At 30.8% G+C, this 21,366-nt stretch overlaps 1 protein-coding gene across 2 annotated transcripts in view; it reads right to left on the bottom strand.

Moving 5' to 3' along the window:
- negr1 (neuronal growth regulator 1) overlaps positions 1-21,366 on the bottom strand; it is a 366,662-nt gene that overhangs the window by 186,568 nt on the left and 158,728 nt on the right. The window lies entirely within an intron of this gene.

The following is a 21,366-nucleotide window of genomic DNA, read 5'->3' as shown; positions in this document are numbered from 1 at the left end:
TGCTAGGCTACATTAAAGATTTCAACACACAGACGTTGCTAGGCTACGTTTAGGATTGTATTATGGGATGTTGCTAGGCTACATTAAATATTTTATTATGGGATGTTGCTAGGCTACATTAAATATTTTATTATGGGATGTTGCTAGGCTACATTAAAGATTTCAACACAAGGAGGTTGCAAGGTTACATTTAGGATTGTATTAAGGGATGTTGCTAGGCTACATTAAAGATTTTATTATGGGATGTTGCTAGGCTACGTTTAGGATTGTATTATGGGATGTTGCTAGGCTACATTAAAGATTTCAACACATGGATGTTGCTAGGTTACATTTAGGATTGTATTATGGGATGTTGCTAGGCTACATTAAAGATTTCAACACATGGATGTTGCTAGGCTATGTTTAAGATTGTATTATTGGATGTTGCTAGGCTACGTTAAATATTTTAATATGGGATGTCGCTAGGCTACGTTAAAAATTTTAATACGGGATGTTGCTAGGCTACGTTTAGGATTTTATGATGGGATGTTGCCAGGCTACGTTTAGGTTTGTAGTATGGGATGTTGCTAGGCTACATTAAATATTTCAACACACGGATGTTGCTAGGCTACGTTTAGGATTTTATTATGGGATGTTGCTAGGCTACGTTAAAGATTTCAACACACGGATGTTGCTAGGCTACGTTTAGGATTTTATTATGGGATGTTGCTAGGCTACGTTTAGGATTTTATTATGGGATGTTGCTAGGCTACATTAAAGATTTCAACACACGGATGTTGCTAGGTTACATTAGGATTGTATTATGGGATGTTGCTAGGCTACATTAAAGATTTCAACACACGGATGTTGCTAGGTTACATTTAGGATTGTATTATGGGATGTTGCTAGGCTACATTAAAGATTTCAACACATGGATGTTGCTAGGCTATGTTTAAGATTGTATTATTGGATGTTGCTAGGCTACGTTAAATATTTTAATATGGGATGTCGCTAGGCTACGTTAAAAATTTTAATACGGGATGTTGCTAGGCTATGTTTAGGATTTTATGATGGGATGTTGCCAGGCTACGTTTAGGGTTGTAGTATGGGATGTTACTAGGCTACATTAAATATTTCAACACACGGATGTTGCTAGGCTAAGTTTATGATTTTATTATTGGATGTTGCTAGGCTACGTTAAAGATTTCAACACACGGATGTTGCTAGGCTACGTTTAGGATTTTATTATGGGATGTTGCTAGGCTACGTTTAGGATTTTATTATGGGATGTTGCTAGGCTACATTTAGGATTTTATGATGGGATGTTGCCAGGCTACGTTTAGGGTTGTAGTATGGGATGTTGCTAGGCTACATTAAAGATTTCAACACACGGATGTTGCTAGGCTAAGTTTATGATTTTATTATGGGATGTTGCTAGGCTAAGTTAAAGATTTCAACACACGGATGTTGCTAGGCTACGTTTAGGATTTTATTATGGGATGTTGCTAGGCTACATTAAAGATTTCAACACACGGATGTTGCTAGGTTACATTAGGATTGTATTATGGGATGTTGCTAGGCTACATTAAAGATTTCAACACACGGATGTTGCTAGGTTACATTTAGGATTTTATTATGGGATGTTGCTAGGCTACATTAAAGATTTCAACACATGGATGTTGCTAGGCTATGTTTAAGATTGTATTATTGGATGTTGCTAGGCTACGTTAAATATTTTAATATGGGATGTCGCTAGGCTACGTTAAAAATTTTAATACGGGATGTTGCTAGGCTACGTTTAGGATTTTATGATGGGATGTTGCCAGGCTACGTTTAGGTTTGTAGTATGGGATGTTGCTAGGCTACATTAAATATTTCAACACACGGATGTTGCTAGGCTACGTTTAGGATTTTATTATGGGATGTTGCTAGGCTACGTTAAAGATTTCAACACACGGATGTTGCTAGGCTACGTTTAGGATTTTATTATGGGATGTTGCTAGGCTACGTTTAGGATTTTATTATGGGATGTTGCTAGGCTACATTAAAGATTTCAACACACGGATGTTGCTAGGTTACATTAGGATTGTATTATGGGATGTTGCTAGGCTACATTAAAGATTTCAACACACGGATGTTGCTAGGTTACATTTATTTCCACATTCACACACACACATTTACACACTGATGGGTGGGAGCTGCCATGCAAGGCCCTAACCCTAATCAGGAGCAAGCTTGAAGTGTCTTGCTCAAGGACACGACGGACGTGACGAGGTTGGTGGAAGGGGGGGAATCGAACCAGGGACCCGGAGAGTTGCCGGCACGGCCACTCTCCCAACCCGCGCCACGCCGTCCCGACTTCTGTTTCGCTTGATCGGCTGTTTTACTGCCTTGTTTGGAAACAATGAAGGTGTGTAAATAAAAATGTGCGTAATATTTCCGTGTAAATAACTCATTTCACAACGTATATATCTGTCGGGAAATATATGGAAAATATAAGAATTTGTACGTTTAGTGGGTGTAATATAATAATGTTAATAGAGCTAATTTCCCGTCCTGTTTTCTTCACTTATTCATGGAGATGTTTTCTGCAGACGTAATAAAGCATGTTAGCAAATAGATTGCAAGCCGTAATAATGGTATTTGTATTCCTTTTGCAGCACGGAAACAAAGCTAGCAGAAACGAGAGGACTTGCCGGCCTCGTACCACATCACACGATTCTCTGATCTCGGAAAAGAGCCCCGGGGTAATTAGTGCCGTGAGCTTCTATTCTTAGAAGATGTGACATCTTAACAGCAGCTAATTAATACTTATTTATGCAGGCTTTTAACGAGGATCTGAGGGAGGAACGGCTGTGTTCAAACGTTCCAATAATTGTAGACATTATTGGCTGTACCTCATGTGGACCACTGATGACACGTAATAACGTCAATAATATGTGAAAAGACTGAACAGATGCAACAATTAAAACAAAACAACAATATGAAGTATTATGTTCACATGTTCTTGTAATCAGACAATATACAGTGGTGGGCAAAAGTGTACATACACTTGTAAAGAACATCATGTCATGGCTGTCTCAATCATTTCTACAACTCTTATTTTTTTGTGATAGAGTGATTGGAGCACATACTTGTTGCTCACAAAAATGGTAAATGGGTTATACTTGTATAGCGCTTTTCTACCTTCGAGGTACTCAAAGCGCTTTGACACTATTTCCACATTCACCCATTCACACACTGATGGCGGGAGCTGCCATGCAAGGCCCTAACCCTAATCAGGAGCAAGGGTGAAGTGTCTTGCTCAAGGGCACAACGGACGTGATGAGGTCGGTAGTAGGTGGGGATCGAACCAGGAACCCTCAGGTCGCTGGCACGGCCACTCTCCCAACTGCACCACGCCGCCCCCAAAAACATTCATGAAGTTTGGTTCTTTTTATGAATTTATGACCACAGAACTTTCCTCCAGAAGGTCCATTAGATGTCAGATGGTCATTTTAACCTAGCCATAGGGGTTAGAGTTTAGGGTTAGGGTTTTGTTATTTAACCTAAAAAATAGGTTTAGGGTTAGGTCTAGGGTTGGGGTTGGGGTTGGGGTTTGTTTTTTTTGTTTTTTTACCTAAAAATTAGGTTGAGGGTTCGGGTTAGGATTTCTTTTTTACCTAAAAAATTAGGTTTAGGATTTGGGTTCAAATTAGGCTTCTTCTTTTTTTTTTACCTAAAAATGTGGGTGATGTATATATTTTAACCTAAAAAATTAGGTTTAGGATTTGGGTTTGGGTTAGTGTTTTTTTTTTTAATCTAAAAATTAGGATTAGGTTTATGCTATGGGTTAGGGTTAGGGTTTTTTTTAACCTAAAAATCAGGGTTTAGTTTTTTTTTTTTACCTAATAATTAGTTTTTTTTACCTAATAATTAGGTTTTTTTACCTAATAATTAGGGTTTTGGTTAGTTTGTTTTTTTTATCTAAGAATTATTGTGTTAGAGGTTAGGGGTAGGGATTTTTTTTAACCTAAAAATTAGGTTTAGGGTTAGGGTTAGAGGTTAAACTTAGGGTTTGTTCTACCTAAAAAATAGGTTTAGGATTTGGGTTTAAATTAGGCTCTTTTTTTTTTTACCTAAAATTTAGGGTTAGGTTTATCTTTTAACCTAATAATTAGGTTTAGGATTTGGGTTTGAGTTAGTGTTTTTTTTATATCTAAAAATTAGGATTAGGTTTATGGTATGGGTTTGGGTTAGGGTTTATTTTTTTACATAAAAATCTGTTTTTTTTTTTGTTTTTTTGTACCTAATAATTAGGGTTTCGGTTAGTTTTTTTATTTATTTATTTTTACCTAAGAATTAGTGTCAGAGGTTAGGGGTAGGGATTTTTTTTTACCTTAAAATTAGGGTTAGGTTTAGGGTTTGGGTTAGGGTTTTTTTTTTTTTTACCTAAAAACTAGGTTTAGGGTTAGGATTTTTTTTTAACCTAAAAATTAGGTTTAGGGTTTGGGTTTAAATTAGGCTATTTTTTTTAACCTAAAAATTAGGGTTGGGTTTATCTTTTAACATAAAAATTAGGTTTATGATTTGGGTTAGTGTTTTTTTTTAATCTAAAAACTAGGATTAGGTTTATGGTATGGGTTTGGGTTAGGGTTTATTTTTTAACCTAAAAATCAGGGTTTGGTTTTTTTTTTTTTACCTAAGAATTAGTGTTAGAGGTTAGGGGTAGGGGTTTTTTTAATCTAAAAATTAGGTTTAGGATTTGGGTTTGGGTTAGTGTTTTTTTTTTAATCTAAAAATTAGGATTAGATGTATGGTATGGGTTAGGGTTAGGGTTTTTTTTTACCTAAAAATCAGGGTTTAGGTATTTTTTTTACCTAATAATTAGGGTTTTGGTTAGTTAGGTACTTAGGGTTTGTTCTACCTAAAAAATAGGTTTAGGATTTGGGTTTAAATTAGGCTCTTTTTTTTTTTTTTTTACCTAAAATTTAGGGTTAGGTTTATCTTTTAACCTAATAGTTAGGTTTAGGATTTGGGTTTGAGTTAGTGTTTTTTTATATCTAAAAATTAGGATTAGGTTTATGGTATGGGTTTGGGTTAGGGTTTATTTTTTTACCTAAAAATCTGGTTTTTGTTTGTTTTTTTGTACCTAATAATTAGGGTTTCGGTTAGTTTTTTTATTTATTTATTTTTACCTAAGAATTAGTGTCAGAGGTTAGGGGTAGGGATTTTTTTTTACCTTAAAATTAGGGTTAGGTTTAGGGTTTGGGTTAGGGTTTTTTTTTTTTACCTAAAAACTATGTTTAGGGTTAGGGTTAGGATTCATTTTTTACCTAAAAATTAGGTTTAGTATTTGGGTTTAAATTAGGCTTCTTCTTTTTTTTAACCTAAAAATTAGGGTTGGGTTTATCTTTTAACATAAAAATTAGGTTTATGATTTGGGTTAGTGTTTTTTTTTAATCTAAAAACTAGGATTAGGTTTATGGTATGGGTTTGGGTTAGGGTTTATTTTTTAACCTAAAAATCAGGGTTTGGGTTTGTTTTTTTACCTAAGAATTAGTGTTAGAGGTTAGGGGTAGGGGTTTTTTTTATCTAAAAATTAGGTTTAGGATTTGGGTTTGGGTTAGGGTTTTTTTTTTAAATCTAAAAATTAGGATTAGGTTTATGGTATGGGTTAGGGTTAGGGTTTATTTTTTTACCTAAAAATCTGGTTTTTTGGGGGGGGGCTTTACCTAATAATTAGGGTTTCGGTTAGTTTTTTTATTTATTTATTTTTACCTAAGAATTAGTGTCAGAGGTTAGGGGTAGGGAATTTTTTTTACCTTAAAATTAGGGTTAGGTTTATCTTTTAACCTAATAATTAGGTTTAGGATTTGGGTTTGAGTTAGTGTTTTTTTTATATCTAAAAATTAGGATTAGGTTTATGGTATGGGTTTGGGTTAGGGTTTATTTTTTTACCTAAAAATCTGTTTTTTTGGGGGGGGGGGTTTTACCTAATAATTAGGGTTTCGGTTAGTTTTTTTTATTTATTTATTTTTACCTAAGAATTAGTGTCAGAGGTTAGGGGTAGGGATTTTTTTTTTACCTTAAAATTAGGGTTAGGTTTAGGGTTTGGGTTAGGGTTTTTTTTTTTACCTAAAAACTAGGTTTAGGGTTAGGATTTTTTTTTTACCTAAAAATTAGGTTTAGGGTTTGGGTTTAAATTAGGCTATTTTTTTTTTTTACCTAAAAATTAGGGTTGGGTTTATCTTTTAACATGAAAATTAGGTTAATGATTTGGGTTAGTGTTTTTTTTTTATCTAAAAACTAGGATTAGGTTTATGGTATGGGTTTGGGTTTGGGTTAGGGTTTATTTTTTAACCTAAAAATCAGGGTTTGGTTTTTTTTTTTACCTAAGAATTAGTGTTAGAGGTTAGGAGTAGGGGTTTTTTTAAATCTAAAAATTAGGTTTAGGGTTAGGGTTAGAGGTTAAATTTAGGGTTTGTTCTACCTAAAAAATAGGTTTAGGATTTGGGTTTAAATTAGGCTCTTTTTTTTTTACCTAAAATGTAGGGTTAGGTTTATCTTTTAACCTAATAATTAGGTTTAGGATTTGGGTTTGAGTTAGTGTTTTTTTTATATCTAAAAATTAGGATTAGGTTTATGGTATGGGTTTGGGTTAGGGTTTATTTTTTTACATGAAAATCTGTTTTTTTTTTTGTTTTTTTGTACCTAATAATTAGGGTTTCGGTTAGTTTTTTTATTTATTTATTTTTACCTAAGAATTAGTGTCAGAGGTTAGGGGTAGAGATTTTTTTTTACCTTAAAATTAGGGTTAGGTTTAGGGTTTGGGTTAGGGTTGTTTTTTTTTTACCTAAAAACTAGGTTTAGGGTTAGGATTTTTTTTTTAACCTAAAAATTAGGTTTAGGGTTTGGGTTTAAATTAGGCTATTTTTTTTAACCTAAAAATTAGGGTTGGGTTTATCTTTTAACATAAAAATTAGGTTTATGATTTGGGTTAGTGTTTTTTTTTTTAATCTAAAAACTAGGATTAGGTTTATGGTATGGGTTTGGGTTAGGGTTTATTTTTTAACCTAAAAATCAGGGTTTGGGTTTGTTTTTTTACCTAAGAATTAGTGTTAGAGGTTAGGGGTAGGGTTTTTTTTTATCTAAAAATTAGGTTTAGGATTTGGGTTTGGGTTAGGGTTTTTTTTTTAAATCTAAAAATTAGGATTAGGTTTATGGTATGGGTTAGGGTTAGGGTTTATTTTTTTACCTAAAAATCTGGTTTTTTGGGGGGGGGGCTTTACCTAATAATTAGGGTTTCGGTTAGTTTTTTTATTTATTTATTTTTACCTAAGAATTAGTGTCAGAGGTTAGGGGTAGGGATTTTTTTTTACCTTAAAATTAGGGTTAGGTTTATCTTTTAACCTAATAATTAGGTTTAGGATTTGGGTTTGAGTTAGTGTTTTTTTTATATCTAAAAATTAGGATTAGGTTTATGGTATGGGTTTGGGTTAGGGTTTATTTTTTTACCTAAAAATCTGTTTTTTGGGGGGGGTTTTACCTAATAATTAGGGTTTCGGTTAGTTTTTTTTATTTATTTATTTTTACCTAAGAATTAGTGTCAGAGGTTAGGAGTAGGGATTTTTTTTTTACCTTAAAATTAGGGTTAGGTTTAGGGTTTGGGTTAGAGTTTTTTTTTTTACCTAAAAACTAGGTTTAGGGTTAGGATTTTTTTTTAACCTAAAAATTAGGTTTAGGGTTTGGGTTTAAATTAGGCTATTTTTTTTTTTTACCTAAAAATTAGGGTTGGGTTTATCTTTTAACATGAAAATTAGGTTAATGATTTGGGTTAGTGTTTTTTTTTTATCTAAAAACTAGGATTAGGTTTATGGTATGGGTTTGGGTTTGGGTTCGGGTTTATTTTTTAACCTAAAAATCAGGGTTTGGTTTTTTTTTTTACCTAAGAATTAGTGTTAGAGGTTAGGAGTAGGGGTTTTTTTAAATCTAAAAATTAGGTTTAGGGTTAGGGTTAGAGGTTAAATTTAGGGTTTGTTCTACCTAAAAAATAGGTTTAGGATTTGGGTTTAAATTAGGCTCTTTTTTTTTTACCTAAAATGTAGGGTTAGGTTTATCTTTTAACCTAATAATTAGGTTTAGGATTTGGGTTTGAGTTAGTGTTTTTTTTATATCTAAAAATTAGGATTAGGTTTATGGTATGGGTTTGGGTTAGGGTTTATTTTTTTACATAAAAATCTGTTTTTTTTTTGTTTTTTTGTACCTAATAATTAGGGTTTCGGTTAGTTTTTTTATTTATTTATTTTTACCTAAGAATTAGTGTCAGAAGTTAGGGGTAGGGATTTTTTTTTTACCTTAAAATTAGGGTTAGGTTTAGGGTTTGGGTTAGGGTTTTTTTTTTTTTACCTAAAAACTAGGTTTAGGGTTAGGATTTTTTTTTAACCTAAAAATTAGGTTTAGGGTTTGGGTTTAAATTAGGCTATTTTTTTTAACCTAAAAATTAGGGTTGGGTTTATCTTTTAACATAAAAATTAGGTTTATGATTTGGGTTAGTGTTTTTTTTAAATCTAAAAACTAGGATTAGGTTTATGGTATGGGTTTGGGTTAGGGTTTATTTTTTAACCTAAAAATCAGGGTTTGGTTTTTTTTTTTTTACCTAAGAATTAGTGTTAGAGGTTAGGGGTAGGGGTTTTTTTAATCTAAAAATTAGGTTTAGGATTTGGGTTTGGGTTAGTGTTTTTTTTTTAAATCTAAAAATTAGGATTAGATGTATGGTATGGGTTAGGGTTAGGGTTTTTTTTTACCTAAAAATCAGGGTTTAGGTATTTTTTTTACCTAATAATTAGGGTTTTGGTTAGTTAGGTACTTAGGGTTTGTTCTACCTAAAAAATAGGTTTAGGATTTGGGTTTAAATTAGGCTCTTTTTTTTTTTTTTTTACCTAAAATTTAGGGTTAGGTTTATCTTTTAACCTAATAGTTAGGTTTAGGATTTGGGTTTGAGTTAGTGTTTTTTTATATCTAAAAATTAGGATTAGGTTTATGGTATGGGTTTGGGTTAGGGTTTATTTTTTTACCTAAAAATCTGGTTTTTGTTTGTTTTTTTGTACCTAATAATTAGGGTTTCGGTTAGTTTTTTTATTTATTTATTTTTACCTAAGAATTAGTGTCAGAGGTTAGGGGTAGGGATTTTTTTTTACCTTAAAATTAGGGTTAGGTTTAGGGTTTGGGTTAGGGGTTTTTTTTTTACCTAAAAACTATGTTTAGGGTTAGGGTTAGGATTCATTTTTTACCTAAAAATTAGGTTTAGTATTTGGGTTTAAATTAGGCTTCTTCTTTTTTTTAACCTAAAAATTAGGGTTGGGTTTATCTTTTAACATAAAAATTAGGTTTATGATTTGGGTTAGTGTTTTTTTTTAATCTAAAAACTAGGATTAGGTTTATGGTATGGGTTTGGGTTAGGGTTTATTTTTTAACCTAAAAATCAGGGTTTGGGTTTGTTTTTTTACCTAAGAATTAGTGTTAGAGGTTAGGGGTAGGGGTTTTTTTTATCTAAAAATTAGGTTTAGGATTTGGGTTTGGGTTAGGGTTTTTTTTTTTAAATCTAAAAATTAGGATTAGGTTTATGGTATGGGTTAGGGTTAGGGTTTATTTTTTACCTAAAAATCTGGTTTTTTGGGGGGGGGCTTTACCTAATAATTAGGGTTTCGGTTAGTTTTTTTATTTATTTATTTTTACCTAAGAATTAGTGTCAGAGGTTAGGGGTAGGGATTTTTTTTTACCTTAAAATTAGGGTTAGGTTTATCTTTTAACCTAATAATTAGGTTTAGGATTTGGGTTTGAGTTAGTGTTTTTTTTATATCTAAAAATTAGGATTAGGTTTATGGTATGGGTTTGGGTTAGGGTTTATTTTTTTACCTAAAAATCTGTTTTTTGGGGGGGGGGGTTTACCTAATAATTAGGGTTTCGGTTAGTTTTTTTTATTTATTTATTTTTACCTAAGAATTAGTGTCAGAGGTTAGGGGTAGGGATTTTTTTTTTTACCTTAAAATTAGGGTTAGGTTTAGGGTTTGGGTTAGGGTTTTTTTTTTTACCTAAAAACTAGGTTTAGGGTTAGGATTTTTTTTTAACCTAAAAATTAGGTTTAGGGTTTGGGTTTAAATTAGGCTATTTTTTTTTTTTACCTAAAAATTAGGGTTGGGTTTATCTTTTAACATGAAAATTAGGTTAATGATTTGGGTTAGTTTTTTTTTTTAATCTAAAAACTAGGATTAGGTTTATGGTATGGGTTTGGGTTTGGGTTAGGGTTTATTTTTTAACCTAAAAATCAGGGTTTGGTTTTTTTTTTTACCTAAGAATTAGTGTTAGAGGTTAGGAGTAGGAGTTTTTTTAAATCTAAAAATTAGGTTTAGGGTTAGGGTTAGAGGTTAAATTTAGGGTTTGTTCTACCTAAAAAATAGGTTTAGGATTTGGGTTTAAATTAGGCTCTTTTTTTTTTACCTAAAATGTAAGGTTAGGTTTATCTTTTAACCTAATAATTAGGTTTAGGATTTGGGTTTGAGTTAGTGTTTTTTTTATATCTAAAAATTAGGATTAGGTTTATGGTATGGGTTTGGGTTAGGGTTTATTTTTTTACATAAAAATCAGGTTTTTTTTTGTTTTTTTGTACCTAATAATTAGGGTTTCGGTTAGTTTTTTTATTTATTTATTTTTACCTAAGAATTAGTGTCAGAGGTTAGGGGTAGGGATTTTTTTTTACCTTAAAATTAGGGTTAGGTTTAGGGTTTGGGTTAGGGTTTTTTTTTTTTACCTAAAAACTAGGTTTAGGGTTAGGATTTTTTTTTAACCTAAAAATTAGGTTTAGGGTTTGGGTTTAAATTAGGCAATTTTTTTTAACCTAAAAATTAGGGTTGGGTTTATCTTTTAACATAAAAATTAGGTTTATGATTTGGGTTAGTGTTTTTTTTTAATCTAAAAACTAGGATTAGGTTTATGGTATGGGTTTGGGTTAGGGTTTATTTTTTAACCTAAAAATCAGGGTTTGGGTTTGTTTTTTTACCTAAGAATTAGTGTTAGAGGTTAGGGGTAGGGGTTTTTTTTATCTAAAAATTAGGTTTAGGATTTGGGTTTGGGTTAGGGTTTTTTTTTTAAATCCAAAAATTAGGATTAGGTTTATGGTATGGGTTAGGGTTAGGGTTTATTTTTTTACCTAAAAATCTGGTTTTTTGGGGGGGGGCTTTACCTAATAATTAGGGTTTCGGTTAGTTTTTTTATTTATTTATTTTTACCTAAGAATTAGTGTCAGAGGTTAGGGGTAGGGATTTTTTTTTACCTTAAAATTAGGGTTAGGTTTATCTTTTAACCTAATAATTAGGTTTAGGATTTGGGTTTGAGTTAGTGTTTTTTTATATCTAAAAATTAGGATTAGGTTTATGGTATGGGTTTGGGTTAGGGTTTATTTTTTTACCTAAAAATCTGTTTTTTGGGGGGGGGGGTTTTACCTAATAATTAGGGTTTCGGTTAGTTTTTTTTATTTATTTATTTTTACCTAAGAATTAGTGTCAGAGGTTAGGGGTAGGGATTTTTTTTTTACCTTAAAATTAGGGTTAGGTTTAGGGTTTGGGTTAGGGTTTTTTTTTTTACCTAAAAACTAGGTTTAGGGTTAGGATTTTTTTTTAACCTAAAAATTAGGTTTAGGGTTTGGGTTTAAATTAGGCTATTTTTTTTTTTTACCTAAAAATTAGGGTTGGGTTTATCTTTTAACATGAAAATTAGGTTAATGATTTGGGTTAGTGTTTTTTTTTTACCTAAAAACTAGGATTAGGTTTATGGTATGGGTTTGGGTTTGGGTTAGGGTTTATTTTTTAACCTAAAAATCAGGGTTTTTTTTTTTTTTTTTACCTAAGAATTAGTGTTAGAGGTTAGGAGTAGGGTTTTTTTTAAATCTAAAAATTAGGTTTAGGGTTAGGGTTAGAGGTTAAATTTAGGGTTTGTTCTACCTAAAAAATAGGTTTAGGATTTGGGTTTAAATTAGGCTCTTTTTTTTTTACCTAAAATGTAGGGTTAGGTTTATCTTTTAACCTAATAATTAGGTTTAGGATTTGGGTTTGAGTTAGTGTTTTTTTTATATCTAAAAATTAGGATTAGGTTTATGGTATGGGTTTGGGTTAGGGTTTATTTTTTTACCTAAAAATCTGTTTTTTTGGGGGGGGGGTTTACCTAATAATTAGGGTTTCGGTTAGTTTTTTTTATTTATTTACTTTTACCTAAGAATTAGTGTCAGAGGTTAGGGGTAGGGATTTTTTTTTTACCTTAAAATTAGGGTTAGGTTTAGGGTTTGGGTTAGGGTTTTTTTTTTTACCTAAAAACTAGGTTTAGGGTTAGGATTTTTTTTTAACCTAAAAATTAGGTTTAGGGTTTGGGTTTAAATTAGGCTATTTTTTTTTTTTACCTAAAAATTAGGGTTGGGTTTATCTTTTAACATAAAAATTAGGTTAATGATTTGGGTTAGTGTTTTTTTTTTATCTAAAAACTAGGATTAGGTTTATGGTATGGGTTTGGGTTTGGGTTAGGGTTTATTTTTTAACCTAAAAATCAGGGTTTGGTTTTTTTTTTTTTTACCTAAGAATTAGTGTTAGAGGTTAGGGGTAGGAGTTTTTTTAATCTAAAAATTAGGTTTAGGATTTGGGTTTGGGTTAGTGTTTTTTTTTTTAATCTAAAAATTAGGATTAGATGTATGGTATGGGTTAGGGTTAGGGTTTTTTTTACCTAAAAATCAGGGTTAGGTATTTTTTTTACCTAATAATTAGGGTTTTGGTTAGTTAGGTGCTTAGGGTTTGTTCTACCTAAAAAATAGGTTTAGGATTTGGGTTTAAATTAGGCTCTTTTTTTTTTTTTTTTACCTAAAATTTAGGGTTAGGTTTATCTTTTAACTTAATAGTTAGGTTTAGGATTTGGGTTTGAGTTAGTGTTTTTTTTATATCTAAAAATTAGGATTAGGTTTATGGTATGGGTTTGGGTTAGGGTTTATTTTTTTACCTAAAAATCTGGTTTTTGTTTGTTTTTTTGTACCTAATAATTAGGGTTTCGGTTAGTTTTTTTATTTATTTATTTTTACCTAAGAATTAGTGTCAGAGGTTAGGGGTAGGGATTTTTTTTTACCTTAAAATTAGGGTTAGGTTTAGGGTTTGGGTTAGGGGTTTTTTTTTTACCTAAAAACTATGTTTAGGGTTAGGGTTAGGATTCATTTTTTACCTAAAAATTAGGTTTAGTATTTGGGTTTAAATTAGGCTTCTTCTTTTTTTTAACCTAAAAATTAGGGTTGGGTTTATCTTTTAACATAAAAATTAGGTTTATGATTTGGGTTAGTGTTTTTTTTTAATCTAAAAACTAGGATTAGGTTTATGGTATGGGTTTGGGTTAGGGTTTATTTTTTAACCTAAAAATCAGGGTTTGGGTTTGTTTTTTTACCTAAGAATTAGTGTTAGAGGTTAGGGGTAGGGGTTTTTTTTATCTAAAAATTAGGTTTAGGATTTGGGTTTGGGTTAGGGTTTTTTTTTTAAATCTAAAAATTAGGATTAGGTTTATGGTATGGGTTAGGGTTAGGGTTTATTTTTTTACCTAAAAATCTGGTTTTTTTGGGGGGGGCTTTACCTAATAATTAGGGTTTCGGTTAGTTTTTTTATTTATTTATTTTTACCTAAGAATTAGTGTCAGAGGTTAGGGGTAGGGATTTTTTTTTACCTTAAAATTAGGGTTAGGTTTATCTTTTAACCTAATAATTAGGTTTAGGATTTGGGTTTGAGTTAGTGTTTTTTTTATATCTAAAAATTAGGATTAGGTTTATGGTATGGGTTTGGGTTAGGGTTTATTTTTTTACCTAAAAATCTGTTTTTTGGGGGGGGGGTTTTACCTAATAATTAGGGTTTCGGTTAGTTTTTTTTATTTATTTATTTTTACCTAAGAATTAGTGTCAGAGGTTAGGGGTAGGGATTTTTTTTTTACCTTAAAATTAGGGTTAGGTTTAGGGTTTGGGTTAGGGTTTTTTTTTTTACCTAAAAACTAGGTTTAGGGTTAGGATTTTTTTTTAACTTAAAAATTAGGTTTAGGGTTTGGGTTTAAATTAGGCTATTTTTTTTTTAACCTAAAAATTAGGGTTGGGTTTATCTTTTAACATGAAAATTAGGTTAATGATTTGGGTTAGTGTTTTTTTTTTTTATCTAAAAACTAGGATTAGGTTTATGGTATGGGTTTGGGTTTGGGTTAGGGTTTATTTTTTAACCTAAAAATCAGGGTTTGGTTTTTTTTTGTACCTAAGAATTAGTGTTAGAGGTTAGGAGTAGGGGTTTTTTTAAATCTAAAAATTAGGTTTAGGGTTAGGGTTAGAGGTTAAATTTAGGGTTTGTTCTACCTAAAAAATAGGTTTAGGATTTGGGTTTAAATTAGGCTCTTTTTTTTTTACCTAAAATGTAGGGTTAGGTTTATCTTTTAACCTAATAATTAGGTTTAGGATTTGGGTTTGAGTTAGTGTTTTTTTTATATCTAAAAATTAGGATTAGGTTTATGGTATGGGTTTGGGTTAGGGTTTATTTTTTTACCTAAAAATCTGGGGTTTTTTTTGTTTTTTTGTACCTAATAATTAGGGTTTCGGTTAGTTTATTTATTTATGTATTTTTACCTAAGAATTAGTGTCAGAGGTTAGGGGTAGGGATTTTTTTTTACCTTAAAATTAGGGTTAGGTTTAGGGTTTGGGTTAGGGTTTTTTTTTTTACCTAAAAACTATGTTTAGGGTTAGGGTTAGGATTCATTTTTTACCTAAACATTAGGTTTAGTATTTGGGTTTAAATTAGGCTTCTTCTTTTTTTTAACCTAAAAATTAGGGTTGGGTTTATCTTTTAACATAAAAATTAGGTTTATGATTTGGGTTAGTGTTTTTTTTTTATCTAAAAACTAGGATTAGGTTAATGGTATGGGTTTGGGTTAGGGTTTATTTTTTAACCTAAAAATCAGGGTTTGGGTTTGTTTTTTTACCTAAGAATTAGTGTTAGAGGTTAGGGGTAGGGGTTTTTTTTTATCTAAAAATTAGGTTTAGGATTTGGGTTTGGGTTAGGGTTTTTTTTTTAAATCTAAAAATTATGATTAGGTTTATGGTATGGGTTAGGGTTAGGGTTTATTTTTTTACCTAAAAATCTGTTTTTTTTGGGGGGGGGCTTTACCTAATAATTAGGGTTTCGGTTAGTTTTTTTATTTATTTATTTTTACCTAAGAATTAGTGTCAGAGGTTAGGGGTAGGGATTTTTTTTTACCTTAAAATTAGGGTTAGGTTTATCTTTTAACCTAATAATTAGGTTTAGGATTTGGGTTTGAGTTAGTGTTTTTTTTATATCTAAAAATTAGGATTAGGTTTATGGTATGGGTTTGGGTTAGGGTTTATTTTTTTACCTAAAAATCTGTTTTTTGGGGGGGGGGGTTTTACCTAATAATTAGGGTTTCGGTTAGTTTTTTTTATTTATTTATTTTTACCTAAGAATTAGTGTCAGAGGTTAGGGGTAGGGATTTTTTTTTTACCTTAAAATTAGGGTTAGGTTTAGGGTTTGGGTTAGGGTTTTTTTTTTTACCTAAAAACTAGGTTTAGGGTTAGGATTTTTTTTTAACCTAAAAATTAGGTTTAGGGTTTGGGTTTAAATTAGGCTATTTTTTTTTTTCACCTAAAAATTAGGGTTGGGTTTATCTTTTAACATGAAAATTAGGTTAATGATTTGGGTTAGTGTTTTTTTTTTATCTAAAAACTAGGATTAGGTTTATGGTATGGGTTTGGGTTTGGGTTAGGGTTTATTTTTTAACCTAAAAATCAGGGTTTGGTTTTTTTTTTAACCTAAGAATTAGTGTTAGAGGTTAGGAGTAGGGGTTTTTTTAAATCTAAAAATTAGGTTTAGGGTTAGGGTTAGAGGTTAAATTTAGGGTTTGTTCTACCTAAAAAATAGGTTTAGGATTTGGGTTTAAATTAGGCTCTTTTTTTTTTTACCTAAAATGTAGGGTTAGGTTTATCTTTTAACCTAATAATTAGGTTTAGGATTTGGGTTTGAGTTAGTGTTTTTTTTATATCTAAAAATTAGGATTAGGTTTATGGTATGGGTTTGGGTTAGGGTTTATTTTTTTACATAAAAATCTGGGGTTTTTTTGTTTTTTTGTACCTAATAATTAGGGTTTCGGTTAGTTTTTTTTATTTATGTATTTTTACCTAAGAATTAGTGTCAGAGGTTAGGGGTAGGGATTTTTTTTTACCTTAAAATTAGGGTTAGGTTTAGGGTTTTGGGTTAGGGTTTTTTTTTTTTTACCTAAAAACTAGGTTTAGGGTTAGGATTTTTTTTAACCTAAAAATTAGGTTTAGGGTTTGGGTTTACATTAGGCTATTTTTTTTTTTTACCTAAAAATTAGGGTTGGGTTTATCTTGTAACATAAAAATTAGGTTTATGATTTGGGTTAGTGTTTTTTTTTAATCTAAAAACTAGGATTAGGTTTATGGTATGGGTTTGGGTTAGGGTTTATTTTTTAACCTAAAAATCAGGGTTTGTTTGTTTTTTTTTTTACCTAAGAATTAGTGTTAGAGGTTAGGGGTAGGGGTTTTTTTTAATCTAAAAATTAGGTTTAGGATTTGGGTTTGGGTTAGTGTTTTTTTTTACCTAAAAATTAGGATTAGGTTTATGCTATGGGTTAGGTTTAGCGTTTGTTGTTTGTTTTTTTAACCTAAAAATCAGGGTTTAGGTTTTTTTGTACCTAATAATTAGGGTTTTGGTTAGGTTTTTTATTTTTAATCTAATAATTAGTGTTAGAAGTTAGGGGTAGGGATTTTTTTTTACCTAAAAATTAGGTTTAGGGTTAGGGTTAGAGGTTAAGTTTAGGGTTTGTTTTACCTACAAATTCTATCTAATATACCGAAAATATTGTCTGATTACAAGAAAATGTGAAAAGTATGTGATTAAAAAGACATAATGAACCTTTTTGAGCAATATACAGTATTATGTACAGTACATTTACCTTGTGTGTTATATTTAAAGTATTGTAATAAACATGTTACAATATACAGTATTATTTACAGTACATTGACTATGTGTTCTGTTTGAAGTATTGTAATAAACATGTTACAATATACAGTATTATGTACAGTACATTTACCTTGTGTGTTATATTTAAAGTATTGTAATAAACCTGTTACAATATACAGTATTATTTACAGTACATTGACTATGTGTGTTATGTTTGAAGTATTGTAATAAACATGTTACAATATACAGTATTATTTACAGTACATTGACTATGTGTTCTGTTTGAAGTATTGTAATAAACATGTTACAATATACAGTATTATTTACAGTACATTGACTATGTGTTCTGTTTGAAGTATTGTAATAAACATGTTACAATATACAGTATTATTTACAGTACATTGACTATGAGGTCACATATGTATTGTGATGTATTTAAATGTCCCAGATGTCTCATCAATGGGCAACATGTTGCTAGTCTGCATGTCATTGCTTGTGTGTCTCGTATTTGATACAATGAAGAATGAAAATGTCATCTGAAATGAGAAGACTCATGAAGGATCCATCATGAGAAATGGAATTAGTCTTCCCTTCTGGGGGAATCAAATGAGCGCCGCTAATATTTCTGTCATTTTCTATTTGTATTTATTCCTTGCAGAAAGCCGCACACAAAGATACTGTAGGTTTATGTTCCTGGACGTGTTTCATCATGGAGGGAGGGAGGGAGGGAGGCTCTTCAGACTGGGGAGGAGAAGCAGGCACCGTCATGGCGCAGGAGCGAGCACCAGGCGCTTAATCCCCCAAATAATCCTGCGGTCTGAGACACATGGCCACTTCCCGTCATGACAAAGTGAAAGCAACACTTTGGGAGGGAATTATTAGGCAACTAGGATTTATTATGTAGCATTTTGCTCACAAGTGATGACAATCTCAAATAAAATGTCCTTTATTGACCATTAAATTAGTTTGGGTTAGGGGTTTTGTTTACCTAAAAAATTAGGTTTAGGGTTTGTTTTTTACCAAAAATCTGGGTTTGGTTAGGGTTTTTTAACCTAAAAATTAGGTTCAGGGTTCAGGTTTGGGTTGTTTTTTTTTACCTAGGGTTAGGGTTAATTTTTTTTTTACCTAAAAATTTGGGTTTTAGTTACAGGTTTTTTTTTTGTTTTACCTAAAATTTAGGTTTAGGGTTTGGGTTAGGTTATTTTTTCAACCTAAAAATTAGGGTCTGTGTTTGGGTTAGGGTTTTGTTTTTTTTAACCTATAGGGTTAGGGTCATTTTATTTTTTTAACCTAAAAATTAGGTTTAGGGTTTGGGTTAGGTTTTTTTTTTACCTAAAAACTCAAGTTTGGGTTAGGGTTTTATTTTTTAACTAAAAATTAGGTTTGGGTTAGGTTATTTTTTCAACCTAAAAATTAGGGTCTGTGTTTGGGTTAGGTTTTTTTTTTTTTAACCTATAGAGTTAGGGTTATTTTATTTTTTTACCTAAACATTAGGTTTAGGGTTTGGGTTAGGTTTTTTTTTTAACCTAAAAATTAGGGTCTGGGTTAGTTTTTTTTTAACCTAAAAATTAGGGACTGGGTTAGCGTTTAGTTTTTTTTTTTAACCTAAAATTAGGTCTAGGGTTTGGATTAGGTTTTTTTTTTTTTTACCTAAAAACTCAAGTTTGGGTTAGGGTTAGGTTTTTTTTTTTTAACCTAAAAATTAGGTTTAGGGTTTGGGTTAGGTTATTTTTTCAACCTAAAAATTAGGGTCTGTGTTTGGGTTAGGGTTTTTTTTTTTTTTTTAACCTATAGGGTTAGGGTCATTTTATTTTTTTTACCTAAAAATTAGGTTTAGGGTTTGGGTTAGGTTTTTTTTTTACCTAAAAATTAGGGACTGGGTTAGCATTTAGTTTTTTTTAACCTAAAATTAGCTCTAGGGTTTGGATTAGGTTTTTTTTTTTACCTAAAAACTCAAGTTTGGGTTAGGGTTTTTTTTTACCTAAAAACTCAAGTTTGGGTTAGGGTTAGGGTTTTTTTTTAACCTAAAAATTAGGTTTAGGGTTTGGGTTAGGTTATTTTTTCAACCTAAAAATTAGGGTCTGTGTTTGGGTTAGGGTTTTGTTTTTTTTAACCTATAGGGTTAGGGTCATTTTATTTTTTTACCTAAAAATTAGGTTTAGGGCTTGGGTTAGGTTTTTTTTTAACCTAAAAATTAGAGACTGGGTTAGCGTTTAGTTTTTTTTAACCTAAAATTAGGTCTAGGGTTTGGGTTAGTTTTTTTTTTTTACCTAAAAACTCAGGTTTGGGTTAGGGTTTTTTTTTTTAACCTAAAAATTAGGTTCAGGGTTTGGGTTAGGTTTTCTTTTTACCTAAAAAATAGGTTAAGGGTTTGGGTTAGGGTTTTAGTTACAGGTTTTTTTTGTTGTTTTACCTAAAATTTAGGTTTATGGTTTGGGTTAGGTTATTTTTTCAACCTAAAAATTAGGGTCTGGGTTAGTTTTTTTTTAACCTAAAAATTAAGGACTGGGTTAGCGTTTAGTTTTTTTTTAACCTAAAATTAGGTCTAGGGTTTGGATTAGGTTTTTTTTTTTTTACCTAAAAACTCAAGTTTGGGTTAGGGTTAGGTTTGTTTTTTTAACCTAAAAATTAGGTTTAGGGTTTGGGTTAGGTTATTTTTTCAACCTAAAAATTAGGGTCTGTGTTTGGGTTAGGGTTTTTTTTTTTTTACCTATAGAGTTAGGGTTATTTTATTTGTTTACCTAAACATTAGGTTTAGGGTTTGGGTTAGGTTTTTTTTTTAACCTGAAGATTAGGGTCTGGGTTACTTTTTTTTTAACCTAAAAATTAGACACTGGGTTAGCGTTTAGTTTTTTTTTAACCTAAAATTAGCTCTAGGGTTTGGGTTAGTTTTTTTTTTTTTACCTAAAAACTCAGGTTTGGGTTAGGGTTTTTTTTTTAACCTAAAAATTAGGTTCAGGGTTTGGGTTAGGTTTTCTTTTTACCTAAAAAATAGGTTAAGGGTTTGGGTTAGGGTTTTAGTTACAGGTTTTTTTTTTGTTTTACCTAAAATTTAGGTTTAGGGTTTGGGTTAGGTTATTTTTTCAACCTAAAAATTAGGGTCTGTGTTTGGGTTAGGGTTTTTTTTTTTTTTTTTACCTATAGGGTTAGGGTCATTTTTATTTTTTTACCTAAAAATTAGGTTTAGGGTTTGGGTTAGGTTTTTTTTTTAACCTAAAAATTAGGGTCTGGGTTAGTTTTTTTTTAACCTAAAAATTAGGGACTGGGTTAGCGTTTAGTTTTTTTTAACCTAAAATTAGGTCTAGGGTTTGGATTAGGTTTTTTTTTTTTACCTAAAAACTCAAGTTTGGGTTAGGGTTAGGTTTTTTTTTTTAACCTAAAAATTAGGTTTAGGGTTTGGGTTAGGTTATTTTTTCAACCTAAAATTAGGGTCTGTGTTTGGGTTAGGGTTTTTTTTTTTTTAACCTATAGAGTTAGGGTTATTTTATTTTTTTACCTAAACATTAGGTTTAGGGTTTGGGTTAGGTTTTTTTTTTACCTAAAAATTGGGGTCTGGGTTAGTTTTTTTTTAACCTAAAAATTAGGGACTGGGTTAGCGTTTAGTTTTTTTTAACCTAAAATTAGCTCTAGGATTTGGGTTAGTTTTTTTTTTTACCTAAAAACTCAGGTTTGGGTTAGGGTTTTTTTTTTAACCTAAAAATTAGGTTCAGGGTTTGGGTTAGGTTTTCTTTTTACCTAAAAAATAGGTTAAGGGTTTGGGTTAGGGTTTTAGTTACAGGTTTTTTTTTTGTTTTACCTAAAATTTAGGTTTAGGGTTTGGGTTAGGTTATTTTTTCAACCTAAAAATTAGGGTCTGGGTTAGTTTTTTTTTAACCTAAAAATTAGGGACTGGGTTAGCGTTTAGTTTTTTTTTAACCTAAAATTAGGTCTAGGGTTTGGATTAGGGTTTTTTTTTTTTACCTAAAAACTCAAGTTTGGGTTAGGGTTAGGTTTTTTTTTTTAACCTAAAAATTAGGTTTAGGGTTTGGGTTAGGTTATTTTTTCAACCTAAAAATTAGGGTCTGTGTTTGGGTTAGGGTTTTTTTTTTTTAACCTATAGAGTTAGGGTTATTTTATTTGTTTACCTAAACATTAGGTTTAGGGTTTGGGTTAGGTTTTTTTTTTAACCTGAAGATTAGGGTCTGGGTTACTTTTTTTTTAACCTAAAAATTAGACACTGGGTTAGCGTTTAGTTTTTTTTTAACCTAAAATTAGCTCTAGGGTTTGGGTTAGTTTTTTTTTTTTTACCTAAAAACTCAGGTTTGGGTTAGGGTTTTTTTTTTAACCTAAAAATTAGGTTCAGGGTTTGGGTTAGGTTTTCTTT

The sequence above is a fragment of the Entelurus aequoreus genome, linkage group LG19, assembly GCF_033978785.1.
Source record: "Entelurus aequoreus isolate RoL-2023_Sb linkage group LG19, RoL_Eaeq_v1.1, whole genome shotgun sequence".
NCBI classification, from domain to species: domain Eukaryota; kingdom Metazoa; phylum Chordata; class Actinopteri; order Syngnathiformes; family Syngnathidae; genus Entelurus; species Entelurus aequoreus.
The sequence above is the reverse complement of the archived record's forward strand: the minus strand, read 5'-3'. Positions and strand labels throughout refer to the sequence as shown.